The sequence below is a fragment of the Lepidochelys kempii genome, chromosome 1 (assembly GCF_965140265.1).
Source record: "Lepidochelys kempii isolate rLepKem1 chromosome 1, rLepKem1.hap2, whole genome shotgun sequence".
In the NCBI taxonomy this organism is placed as follows: Eukaryota; Metazoa; Chordata; order Testudines; family Cheloniidae; genus Lepidochelys; species Lepidochelys kempii.
In genome coordinates this window covers 209,939,757-209,949,722 of record NC_133256.1, presented here as the reverse complement: position 1 = coordinate 209,949,722, position 9,966 = coordinate 209,939,757, and the positions used below count along the sequence as shown (strand labels likewise).

General features: G+C 44.4%; 1 protein-coding gene across 3 annotated transcripts in view; it reads right to left on the bottom strand.

The window, feature by feature from the left end:
* ATN1 (atrophin 1) overlaps nucleotides 1-9,966 on the bottom strand; it is an 89,310-nt gene that overhangs the window by 66,418 nt on the left and 12,926 nt on the right. The window lies entirely within an intron of this gene.

Here is a 9,966-nt window from a genome sequence, read left to right as displayed (position 1 = left end):
ATGTGAACAATCCACACCCCTGAGCAGTGTAGTTAGAATCATAGAATATCAGGATTGGAAGGGACCTCAGGAGGTCATCTAGTCCAACCCCCTGCTCAAAGCAGGACCAATCCCCAATTAAATCATCCCAGCCAGGGCTTTGTCAAGACTGACCTTAAAAACTTCTAAGGAAGGAGATTCTACCACCTCCCTAAGTAACGCACTCCAGTGTTTCACCACCCTCCTCGTAAAAAAGTTTTTCCTAATATCCAACCTAAACCTCCCCCACTGCAACTTGAAACCATTACTCCTTGTCCTGTCCTCTTCTACCACTGAGAATAGTCTACAACCATCTTCTCTGGAACCATCTCTCAGGTAGTTGAAAGCAGCTATCAAATCCCCTCTCATTCTTCTCTTCTGCAGACTAAACAATCCCAGTTCCCTCAGCCTCTCCTCATAAGTCATGTGTTCCAGACCCCTAATCATTTTTGTTGCCCTTCGCTGGACTCTCTCCAATTTATCCACATCCTTCTTGCAGTGTGGGGCCCAAAACTGGACACAGTACTCCAGATGAGGCCTCACCAATGTCGAATAGAGGGGGACGATCATGTCCCTCGATCTGCTCGCTATGCCCCTACTTATACATCCCAAAATGCCATTGGCCTTCTTGGCAACAAGGGCACACTGCTGACTCATATCCAGCTTTTCCTCCACTTTCACACCTAGGTCCTTTTCCGCAGAACTGCTGCCTAGCCATTCGGTCCCTAGTCTGTAGCGAAGCATTGGGTTCTTCCGTCCTAAGTGCAGGACCCTGCACTTATCCTTATTGAACCTCATCAGATTTCTTTTGGCCCAATCCTCCAATTTGTCTAGGTCCCTCTGTATCCTATCCCTGCCCTCCAGCATATCTACCACTCCCCCTAGTTTAGTATCAAATGCAAATTTGCTGATAGTGCAATCCACACCATCCTCCAGATCATTTATGAAGATATTGAACAAAACCGGCCCCAAGACCGACCCTTGGGGCACTCCACTTGACACCGGCTGCCAATTAGACATAGAGCCATTGATCACTACCCGTTGAGCCCGACAATCTAGCCAACTTTCTACCCACCTTATAGTGCATTCATCCAGCCCGTACTTCTTTAACTTGCTGACAAGAATACTGTGGGAGACCGTGTCAAAAGCTTTGCTAAAGTCAAGAAACAATACATCCACTGCTTTCCCTTCATCCACAGAACCAGTAATCTCATCATAGAAGGCGATTAGATTAGTCAGGCATGACTTTCCCTTGGTGAATCCATGCTGACTGTTCCTGATCACTTTCCTCTCATGTAAGTGCTTCAGGATTGATTAACTCACCTTGTTAGTGAAGACAGAGGCAAAAAAAGCATTGAGTACATTAGCTTTTTCCACATCCTCTGTCACTAGGTTGCCTCCCTCATTCAGTAAGGGGCCCACACTTTCCTTGGCTTTCTTCTTGTTGCCAACATACCTGAAGAAACCCTTCTTGTTACTCTTGACATCTCTTGCTAGCTGCAGCTCCAGGTGCGATTTGGCCCTGCTGATTTCATTCCTACATGCCCGAGCAATATTTTTATACTCTTCCCTGGTCATATGTCCAACCTTCCACTTCTTGTAAGCTTCTTTTTTATGTTTAAGATCGGCTAGGATTTCACCATTAAGCCAAGCTGGTCGCCTGCCATATGTACTATTCTTTCGACACATCGGGATGGTTTGTCCCTGTAACCTCAACAGGGATTCCTTGAAATACAGCCAGCTCTCCTGGACTCCTTTCCCCTTCATGTTAGTCCCCCAGGGGATCCTACCCATCCGTTCCCTGAGGGAGTCGAAGTCTGCTTTCCTGAAGTCCAGGGTCCGTATCCTGCTGCTAAGTTAAGTTAAGCCAACCTAAGTCCCCATGTAGATAGCGTTAGGTCAACGAAAGAATTCTTCCATCCACCTACCTACCACCTCTCGGGGAGGTGGATTAGCCATGCCAATGGGAGAAGCCCTCCCGTTGAGGTAGGTAGTGTATATAATGAAGCACTGGTGTGGCACAGCTGTGCTGCTGTAGCATTTTAACTGTAGACAAGCTCTGCTTTACATGCAACTTTAAAAAAAAAAACATTTTTATCATCAAATCCACTCATCACATTATCTGGATGTTTCTACTTAAATAACCATCTGTAAAATAATTAACAGTATTTCTATTTAAATGGTCATCATCAGGTTTCAAAGTTAATAATAGCTCTGAGATGAATGTGGGTAATCTGACCACTAAGAGCCCATGTTTCAGGCTGCCTGCAGACTCAGGCAGATAAGATGGCATCATTTACACTCAGACTATGGTTTTTGTTCTTTTAAGATTTTCTTCACACTCAGGACTAGAAACTTAATTTTTTAAATGAAAGCTATAATTCAATTAGAATCATATCTGAGAACAAAATATTTGCTAATGATTACTGGCAAGTTAAAGCAAGTTAAAGAAGTATAGGCTGGACGAATGGACTATAAGGTGGATAGAAAGCTGGCTAGATCATCGGGCTCAACGGGTAGTGATCAATGGCTCCATGTCTAGTTGGCAGCTGGTATCAAGCGGAGTGCCCCAAGGGTCGGTCCTGGGGCCAGTTTTGTTCACTATCTTCATAAATGATCTGGAGGATGGTGTGGATTGCACCCTTAGCAAGTTTGCAGATGACACTAAACTGGGAAGCGTGGTAGATACACTGGAGGGTAGGGATGGGATACAGAGGGACCTAGACAAATTAGAGGATTGGGCCAGAAGAAATCTGATGAGGTTCAAAAAGGACAAGTGCGGAGTCCTCCACTTAGGACGGAAGAATCCAATGCACTGCTACAGACTAGGGACTGAGTGGCTAGGCAGCAGTTCTGCAGAAAAGGACCTAGGGGTTACAGTGAACGAGAAGCTGGATATGAGTCAACAGTGTGCCCTTGTTGCCAAGAAGGCTAACAGCATTTTGGGCTGTATAAGTAGAAGTATTGCCAGGAGATCGAGGGACGTGATCGTTCCCCTCTATTCAGCATGGGTGAGGCCTCATCTGGAGTACTGTTTCCAGTTTTGGGCCCCATACTACAAGAAGGATGTGGAAAAATTGGAAAGAGTCCAGCAGAGGGCAACAAAAATTATTAGGGGGCTGAAGCACATGACTTAGGAGGAGAGGCTGAAAGAACTAGGATTATTTAGTCTGTAGAAGAGAAGAATGAGGGGGAGATTTGATAGCTGCTTTCAACTACCTGAAAGGGGGTTCCAAAGAGGATGGATCTAGACTGTTCTCAGTGGTAGCAGATGACAGAACAAGGAGTAATGGTCTCAAGTTGCAGTGGGGGAGGTTTAGGTTGGATATTAGGAAAAACTTCTTCACTAGGAGGGTGGTGAAACACTGGAATGGGTTACCTAGGGAAGTGGTGGAATCTCCTTCCTTAGAGGTTTTTAAGATCAGGCTTGACAAAGCCCTGACTGGGATGATTTAGTGGGGGATTGGTCCTGCTTTGAGCAGGGGGTTGGACTCGACGACCTCCTGAGGTCCCTTCCAACCCTGATATTCTGATTCTATGACACTGTGAAGTAGAAAAAATTAGGCCTAAGTGTGTTGTTAAATACAAAACTCACCTTATTAATAAACTTTAACCGTAACCTATGCCTTAGATTTAGTTACAATGTGGAAGTAGAAATTAATTTGCTATAGGGAACCAAAAGAAGGTTGGATTCACCATAAAATAATTCCTAACGACACATTTTATAATGGTTATAACTAACTAATGGAATTACTTGAAAATATCAGAAGATTCATTTTGTGCTCACAGAGCAAGGCCTCCTCCGGGGACAGACCACAATGGAAGTCCATATGGATGCAACAATCCACCAATCCTGTTCTCAGTACAGGATCAGGGCCTAAATCAGGGGTGGGCAAACTACACTCCGTGGAACACAACTGACCCGCAAGCCATTTTAAGCCGGCCCGTGAGCCACACCAAGTGGCTTGGCTCTGCTCCAGCCGGGGCACTGGGTCTGGGGCCGCACCACACGGCTCAGCCCCTCCGGCGCTCCAACCGGGACGCTGGGTTAGGGGCCGGGCCTGCACCACTTGGCTTGGTCCCACTCCACCGCTCCGGCCGGGGTTGCGCCACATGGCTCAGCCCCACCCCAGGGGGCACTGGGTCAGGGGCTACACCCCTGAGCCTTTCCCCACCCCCAACCCCCTGCCCTAGCCCTGATCCCCCTCCCGCTCTCTAAACCCCTCAATCCCAGCCCAGAGCACCCTCCTGCACCCCAAACCTCTTATCCCCAGCCCCACCCCAGAGCCCACACCCCCAGCCAGAATCTGAACCCCTTCCCGCACCCCTGCCCCAGCCCTGATCCCCCTCCTGCCCTCCAAACCCCTCGGTCCCAGCCTAGAGCACCCTGCTACACCCCAAACTCCTTATCCCCAGCCCCACCCCAGAGCCCACACCCCCTCCCGCAGCCCAACCCCAATTTTGTGAGCATTCACGGCCCTCCAAACAATTTCTATTCCCTGATGAGGCCCTCGGGCCAAAAAGTTTGCCCACCTCTGTCCTAAATGCTTTACTGAGGATACTGTAATTGCAACACTCAACCGAACCTTACCTAAAGAGCTGCAGTGATGCCATATTATTATAATTAATAATGCTGTGCTCTTTTGTAGGCCCTTTTATCCACTCTTTTTTCAATTATAGATCACTGTTTAAAATTTACTTATTTAGGAAGGTCAGTGAGTGTCTTGCAGAAGTCATAGACCAGATCCAATCAGGCATCTGATGGCTGGCTCTGTGGGAGTGATCTGGATGCTGACCCACCCTTAGCTGTTCTTCCATCCTGATTATGGACTTCTGATGCATCTCTTTATTGGTGTTGACCATAGGGATGTTGTTTTCATGGTCTGTTACTGGTAAATCCACAGCTACATGTTATACGTGGAATACAGGAACCCAAAACCCAATCATGGGCCAAAGTAAGTCCACATGCAGGGAAGCCACAATGCTACATCCTTCCCCTCCACATTAACATGATCAGCATTCAGTATGGTCATTCCCTTTTGACCTTCAAAACAACAACAACAACAAAAAACAACACTGAAGGCTACTTATGGATTCATAGATTCCAAGGCCAGAAAGGACCATGGTGATCATTTAGTCTGTTCCCCGTATAACACAGGCCTTTGAACTTTCCCCAAAATAATTCCTAGAGCATACCTTTTAGAAGACCATCCAATCTTGATTTAAAAATTCTCAATGATTGAGAATCCACCATGACCCTTGGAAAATTGTACTCTCACTGTTAAAAACAGACATCTTATTTGCATTCTGAATTTGTCTAGCTTCAACTTCCAGCTACTGGATTGTGTAATACCTCTCTCTGTTAGATGGATTAAATATTTGTTCCTTGTGTAGGGACGCAGACTGTAATCAAGTCACCCCATAACCATTTCTTTGCCAAGCTAAACAGATCGAGCTCCTGGAATCTATCACTATAACATATGTTTTCTAATCTTTTGATCATTCTTGTGGCTCTTTTCTGGACCCTCTCCAATTTATCAACATCCTTCTTGAATTGTGGCCACCAAACCTGGACACATTATTCCAGCAGTGATCACACCAGTGCCAAATACAAAGGTAAAATAACTTCTCTGCACCTAGTCAAGATTCCCATTTATGCATCCAAGCATTGCATTAGCCCTTTTGGCCACAGCATCACACTGGGAGCTCATGTTCAGCTGATTATCAACCATGACCCCCAAATCTTGTTCCAAGTCATTGCTTCCCAGGACAGAGTCCCGCATCATATAAGTATGGCTTGCATTCTTTGTTCCTAGATGTATACATCTAGCCATATTAAAACGCATATTGTTTGCTTGAGCCAACCTTACCAAGCTATCCAGATCGCTCTGTATCAGTTCCCCCGTTTTGTGCATCATCTGCAAACTTTATCAGTGATGACTTTATAATTTCTTCCAGGTCATTAATAAAATGTTAAATAGTGTAGGACCAAGAACCAAACCCTGTGTGGCCCCACCAGAAATGCACCTGTTCAATGATGCTTCCGCATTTACAATTACATGTTGAGACCTACCAGTTAGCCAGTTTTTAATCTATTTAATGTGTGTCATGTTAATTTTATATAATTTGAGGTTTTTTTAAAACAAATGTCATGTGGTACCACATCAATGCCTCACAGAAGTCTATTACATCAACACTATTACCTTTATCAAACTTGTAATCTCATCAAAAAAGATATCAAGTTAGTTTGACAGATCTATTTTCCACAAATCCATGTTGATGGGTATTATAATTAATGCCATCCTTTAATTCTTTATTAACTGAGTCCTGTGTCAGCCACTCCATTATCTTGCCTTGGATTGATGTCAGACTGACAGGCCTATAATTACCTGGGTCATCCTGTTTACCCTTTTTAAATATTGGCACAACATTAGCTGTCTTCCAGTCTAACTTCCCGAGTATTCCAAGTCTTACTAAAAATTAACATTTATGTTGCAGCAAGCCCCTCCACCTACTCTTTTAAAACTCTTGGATGCAAGTTATCCAGACCTGCCAATTTAAAAATGTCTAACTTTAATACCTTCTGTTTAACATCCTCCAGGGACACAAGTGGAATGGAAAGAGTCTTATCATATATCACTACATCATCTTTCCCCCCAAATACAGAACATAAATATGTATTGAACACTTTTGCTTTTTCTGCATATACTTAATTCTGTGGGTACTATGGGGAGACCCCACTTGGGACACTGTACTCAGTTCTGGTCTCCTCAGTCCCAGAAAGATAGTGACAAACTAGAGGGAGCTCAGAGAAGAAGTACAGAGAAGCTCATGGGGCTAGAGGGGTTAAGAACTGGGGATTGATTCAAACAGTAAAATCCACTGGCATCACTGAAGCCATGACTGAGGGGGGACTTAAGAACTCTCTGCAAGTGCCTGAGGGGCAAAAACCCCAATGGGAGAGGAATTTGCGGGGGGATAAGTGGGGAGAACTAGAAGGAAAGGGGTAAGATAAGCCAAGGAAAAGCAGCACAGAAACGGTTCTATAGCACTGAGGCATCTGAAGGCTGGGAGAGTCATCTCCACATCAGAATAGACTATAGCCCCATTGCTTGGAATATTGAGAAGCAGGAACCCTACGAAATGGAACTTGGAGAATAGTCCTGCCCTGGTCCCTTGACTTTGGGTTGGGGGAAACCTGATGGAGTGTTCCTATACTAAGTTCTGTGATTCTAAGTTTTCATGGCCTCCCTAGTCAAAGTACAGTTAATGTTTGAAGTTCCCACCAATTCTCCACAACTCCAACAGAGATTCTGCCAGGTGTCCCAGAATCCCCACCCTACTGCACCTCCACATCTAAACAACAAGATCCAGCTTTGCAAGCAGCAAAAGTTGGCCTCATCCTGCCTAAATGGGTACCTGAGCCTGGGAGATGAGTACCAAAGCAAAGATCAACTTTGAGTTGTTGGGTATCCCCAAAATCTCTGCCACCTCAGAACTGACAGCAATCAGCCAGGACTCAATGACCAGAAACATGAAGCCTGTCAGCCCTCGTTAACCAGGGACTTGTCATTGCCCGACCAGCACCTAAAGCTGTAGAGGGACAGATGCCCTACACAATACCATACATTAACTGGAATGATCTCACTAGCGATATTACAAAGAAGGTGTGGGTACCTCTCACTTGTATGGCACATGGCACATCCAAGATTGTACCTGCCTGTTACCTGGTTGTCAATACCAGGAAACTAAAAAAAAACAACATACTTTTCCCTCTGAGCTCCTGAGAGCCCAAATCCCACTCATTAAGTGCCACCAGAGGAAAAGCCAGAGACTCAATATATGAATGTCCCTCGTTCAGCAGTGCCCATACAGTGAATGGCTGCAATCAAGGTTAGGCCATAGTAGCCTCTCAGGACGTGCCTGTAAAGGTGATGGTTCTGGTTACAGTTGTGCCACAGATGTTTGTCAACAGATGTCTTCTCTGGAGAACACAGTCATGTTCGTCCACCATCAGGAAGCATCGCACTACATAACAGAGCAATCCTGGTCTAAGTCTTGATTGCCCATCAGGAAATATCCCCTGGTAATGAATTAACCTGGTCAGGTCACAGTTGTCCATCATGCAGTTACCCATTGGGTAAGGGGTGTCACTCAGCATTAGATCACAGCTGCCCATCAGGCAGAAGGAAGCTCTATGTAAGATAGTGTGCAAAGTGCACAAATTATTGGGCAATGTTTTTGAGCAACCATGTCCTAACCCTGAATGAAACCATCAGCCATAAAGAGACCACATGGGAGACAATCCTTTTCTAAACCTGGGAGTAACTATCACCTTTAGACAGGTCGCCTAATGAAAAACTATGATTTATCTCTGGATCTCAAAATCCCTCGAAGCACTTGGGATAGCAGTAGCCTATGCAAGTGAACCAGTAGCCTACAGAAGCACTTCCAGACTGGCAATTGTGATATAACCTTGAATAACCATCATCCACATGAAGCACTCTTTAACAACCTGTGGGCAAAACCACTGCACATAACAAAAGTGCTCAAGGCACAAACATGGCCTGCCCCTGAACCCAGTGAAAACACTAACACATGAACCCAGTGTCATAAGAACAACTAGGATGTTTCCCTAGTGAGTATGTGGGGAATCAAACAGTCTATTAAAAGCTTATATAAGGCACAACTGTGGTCTATCTCAGGATGAAACTATTACTGAAGGAAGCACTGTCTGATGGAAAATCCTGGATAAATTTGCAGATGATACAAAGATTGGTGGAATAATAAATAATGGTAAGGACAGATAAATCTGATACAAAGCAATCTGGATTACTTGGTAAAATGGGTTCATGCATTTTAATACAGCCAAATGAAAGGTCATACATCAAGGAACAAACACTCACAGGAAGGGAGGCTATATCCTGGGAAGCACTGACTCTCAAAATGGCTTGTGGGTCATGGTGAATAACAAAGTGAACATGAGCTCCCAGTCAATGCTATGGCTAAGACAGCTGGTGAAATCCATGGACGTACGAACAGAAGAATATTGAGTAGCAGTAGGGAGACGCTTCTGTATACAGCACTGGTGAGAACACTAGTGGAATACTGTGTTCAGTTCTCATGCCTACACTTCAAAGGGGATGTTGAGACACTGGAAAGGATTCAGAAAAGAATTATAAGAAAGATTTTAGGTCTGGAAAACCTGCTTTATAAAGAGAGACTTAAGAAACTCAATCTATTTAGTTTATCAAAAAGAAGGTTAAAAAGTGACTTGATCACAGTCTGTAAGTACCTACATGGTAAGAAGATTTTTGAAAGCAAAGGGCCCTTTAATCTACCACACCAGATCCAACTGCTGAAAGCTGAAGCTTCAAACAGGAAATAAGGTGCACATTTTTAACAGTCAAGGTAATTAACCACTGAAACAGTTTACTAAGTAGTGTGGTAGATTCTTCATCACTTGAAATCTTTAAATGAAGACAGAATGTCTCCCTAAAAGATATGCTCTAGGTCCACCAGAAGTTATGGTCTTCATGAAGGAATCACTGCGTGAGTTCTATGCCCTTTGCTCGGCAATGGAGGGGTCATATTATATGGTCATAATGGTCCATTCAAGCTTTAAAATGTATTAATTTAACACCAAGATAGCCATCAATCACTAAGATGCTAGCAGATGACCGTGGGCTAGTCCTGAGTGAAATCAGTTTGTAGGGACATGGTCTGATGGACAACCCTGAGCTAACCCTCACCATCACCCATACACGAAAAGCCTAATGAACAATCATGACCTAACTGTGGATAAAACTATCATTCACAGAAGTTGGACAACCATAGAATAACTCTGTCAAAAATCATTTCAAGTATCAAGCCTGCCTGCAGGAAGAACCATAGCAAGAAAGACCCTGGATGCCCAATATGGATAATTACTCACTCACTAATCCTACA